Below are 4,712 nucleotides of genomic sequence, written 5' to 3'. Positions count from 1 at the left end.
AGAAACTAATTAAATCTGTCATTAATATCACCAATAACATTTTTTCATAATGAATTCACATCTACGTTTTATATATGGGTTCATATTTTGTTTCAGGGCTCACTCACTTAAAATGCAATAAAGTTGCATAGAATATGAAGAACGAGAGTGTATTATACTAAAATACACTCTCATTCTGCTGGAATACACTCTCATTATTCTAAATATGAATTTATTCTGAAAGAATATTATTGTTGGCATTAATGACGAATTTAATTAGTTTTCATAAAAATGAGTTATAAGTATGGATAACATTTAATATACATATCATTAATATTAAATTCCTATTGGTGCAGTCTAGCACACAAGATGTGAAAAACATTTGAACCTACCTCTCTCTCTCTCTCTCTATATATATATATATATATATATATATATATATATATATATATATATATATATATATATATATATATATATAAGGTTGTAAAAAACACGTTCGACGCTAGCTAGTCGGTGGACTGAGGTCAAATGATTAATCGGTTAAGCGGAGATTAATCGGGGACCATTAATTATTAATTTGTTGAATTTTAAAAAATTAAATATGACTAATATCACATAAAAGTTCGTAAATACCACTAATATGATAACAAAATAGGTTAATATGATTAATACAACACTAATCATGCTTCAAATAGTTTCCATTGAGATAAAACTTCTTCAAAATGCTAAAATTTCATCGTTTTATAATGTTTCATTCATTATGTATGCAACGATTAATCGCTAGGCGCCCTCTAATCGGTCAAGTAGCGCTTAGGGATTAATGGAGATTAATCGGGACCTAGTCGGGATTTTTACAACAGTGTGTGTGTGTGTGTCTATATATATATATATATATATATATATATATATATATATATATATATATATATATATACATGTACAAAATATATAAGAAAGTTGTAAAAAAGATGTATAAGAAGTTGTAACAATAATTTTCTAAAAAATCATAAGTTTTAAAGATGTGTGGTTCGTCTTTCACTTAAGGTCATGACTAACATGTTCCATGTTACATTTAAATGAACTACTAAGGTGTAGAGTCGTGATTTTTCACTTAACATTTTCTTTTTATTTAAAACTTTTTTTTAACCAGAACACATTAGCAGAAGTCTTATTTTGAATTTTATGAAAATATCTTCTATATTACTTTTATTACCAAAAACGACCATAAAAATTAAAGCTCATAAAACCAACCCAAAACAAGCTTTTAAAAACCAAATGTTATGAAAACTCAACGATGTGTCAAAATGGTATCATCACGAAAGCAATTCTAAATAACTAACCAAAATGACCCTATCCTCACCAAGCCATCAGACTGTGCTATTTATACCGATGCAAGACAAATAACAAGTAAAGAAACAACTTTCAACATACGCTAACTGAGTCAATCATAGTGTAGTGTTATGGAACACACATATCCCAAATAGGTTAGAGAAAGCATCATATAAGCATGCATTCAAACACTCATATAGCATGACATCAAATAAATCACATAATCAACATAATGCTCAAATAATACTATTCTTCTTTAGAGCTTTTTACGTTAGTTACACTTCATTATTCATCTTTGTAACTAATTATTACTTCATACATCACTATAATATTATAAGATAATATTAATCTTCATTTTCAACATTAATTATTACTCGCCTCTAATCACTTTTGTAATTATTATCAAATACTTCCTATTTATAGGTCTATATATTCATCAGTAACCCCTAATGTAAGTATCATGTTCACTACTAGCATGACTACCACAACCCAATGCACTAAGTGAAGCGCGACTCACACTCGTAATATTGCCCTTAGTTTGTTGTGTTCGCTCTCTGGCGTTGCACATACAAGTACACACATTGTTGTTAAGGATTGACACAAGCGGTGCCAATTCCATCATGTTACACCTTCCCAATCCCATGTGATGTCTGTGTTGGTTTTCCTCGTAAAGGCAACATCACTCCATTTTCCCTATCTTTAAGTGAACCGTGTGGCAAATTGGTCGTCTAGAATAACCAGCGACTAGCTTTCCTCATAGAGCCAACATCAACTAAATTTCCTCGTAGATTCATCCCTAACCATCTATCCTCATTGAGCTGACATTACATGGCTATAGGCCTAGTTGGCTTTCCCCATGGAGCCAACCCCTAATTGGTTTTCCTCGTGAAGCCAACACTACCCTTTTCCCTCTAAGTGCAATCCATATTTTAATTAATGTATTAATAATTCGCCATTCAAGGGTTACACAACATCCTTCTCCATACTTCCTAAGTAATCATGCCTTTTTATTCTGTGCACTTTAAGGCATATTACTTCAAAGTTCCTCCCTATGTAAACATGCAAGTATGTCATAACATTTTACATCACTATATAATCATGCATATATCACAATTTCAATATTTAGGCACATTATACCACTAGAATTTATTGTCATAAGCATCATATAGAAATATTTCCAAGAAATATGTCATTCATTCATCACATATAATCAACACAAAGCACTATTTATATCATGGACCCAACACACCTCTCACATCAAAAATAAGAATCTAGCATATATGCATCCTAAATTTTCATACACAATAAGGAATCAACATTGACAATAGGAAATCATATATAATAGGGATACATGCAACCTATACAGCCTAGGTTCATTCCAATCCACGTTAGATATGGAATTCCCTAACAAAGATTAACTCACCTTTATCAATAAGCACCCCTTTCCTACTTCAAATCTCGCAAGTGCTTGAGGTATCATGATCTCCCTTAATACAACACAAAAAAAAATTACTAGATGCTTCCAAGATTAAAAAATGTTATTCTATACCCCAAACATATAGACGAATTATTAGACTAAAATTCCAAATTTTTGACTTCAAACAACAGCCTATTCAAGGCCATTTTAACACCACCAAATACTGTCAAAACTACAATACTTTTCAATATTCCAGTATTTTAGTCTTTTATTTTTCCAGTAACTACTTGTACAGGTCCATACAATAATTTATACAATTTATTATGAATTTTACAAAATGGGATATCAATGCAGCTAATTTCTGATCAGTCAGTGAAAATGGCGATTTTCACCCTAGTTCGAACGAACATCAGGTCAAGGGAAAAATTAGGCCTATACTAGACCCAAAACCTGAACTTTGAGAATTTACGGATCCTAAATCTGACTCATGATGATTTTTCTAGAATGTTTACAAATAGGGGCAGAATATGTATTTTCATACAATTTCCTAGCTTTGACTTTTAATAGTTAATTTACAACTTAACTCATTAAGCCATAACAAAAACGACACCCAAGATGGAAATTAAGCTCTTAATAGTAGCGACAAGTCATTGAATCAAAGGACAATTACAAATTCAAACCATGACTCAAATTAAAATGCTTTTAAGGGGAAAAACAAAGTATGATGCTAAATGAGAAACACAATTAGAGTTTGGGTTTTCTCCACCATTAATCCATAGAACAAGACACATATTGAGATGAAACTTAGGTAAACTTTTATACATGATTTGAGTGACTTTTAAGATAATTTTCCAGCCCTCAAAATATGGATTTTATGACCGAAAACACAAAGTAATACAACTAAGAATTACAAGAACCTTTAAGCTAGATGTTGACATCTTTTGCTAGTCAAAACAACTATACCGATAACCACTTATGAAGAAACTTATGGGTTATTTTGAGAGCCTTAAGACGTGATCAAAACATTAAATTTTATGCAAGAAATTAGTCATAGAAATTCACAGGATTTAGAGATGCACGAAGCAAGAAACATGACACCAAAAGAGAGCAATTTAACTTCATAATTTCAACCAATTCCCAAGCAATTGAGACATGAACACATGAGCAAGAAGGAAATCAAGAAGCATATCAGTTGAGATCGACATATACAACTTCAATTGCACAACAATTCTCATTAAACTCTTTCTCCCTCTTCTTGTTTCGCCATTATACGCAACCCTTTAATATCGTTTTTTTCATTTCCTCCTAAGATCGACGCACAACAACCACAAGACAACTATTGATTTAGAAGGCTTGATCACATGTACTGGTTGGGAAAGAAAAAATGGACGAGCCCTTTCATCCTCATTAACACTTCGACTGAACTCGTGGGGGATTTTAATTCGATTTTGCAATTTGATCCCTCAAGTGTCATAACTAAATTCCAAACACCCCTAAACCTAATAAGATAGCAATTCAAGTTTCATCTAAGATTGGAGTTTAAGGACAAGCCATAAGCTGACAGTTATCACTAGCTTGTTTCTTTCGAACTGAATAAGAGAAGATAAGAACTTGTATGTGATGACTTCAAATATATCAAGCATGAAATTTTGGTTGAAGCTGATAAAGTCTGTCTCCACGACTTTCAAATGGATTAGGTTTTGACATCATCATATTAGGAGAGATTTTAAGGTCAAACCTTATAATCTGATGAGTAAAATCTTGTATCACGCATTCACGCTAATTAACTTTACACATCATTATCATCCGTTGTTTGGGACTTCAATGCAGCATGTTACTTTCTTAAGCTACAAGTCTCAAATCCATTATCTTAGTGATAGGATTTTTTTGGTATGATATATATCTTTTATATATGAATCCATGGGGATCATGACCACACTACATACCTTGCTGGGGCTCACCTGTTACTATAGGAGATTCGTTC

Source organism: Lactuca saligna, chromosome 7, assembly GCF_052625555.1.
Source record: "Lactuca saligna cultivar CGN05327 chromosome 7, ASM5262555v1, whole genome shotgun sequence".
Taxonomy (NCBI): Eukaryota; Viridiplantae; Streptophyta; class Magnoliopsida; order Asterales; family Asteraceae; genus Lactuca; species Lactuca saligna.
Note: the sequence above shows the minus strand (reverse complement) of the source record.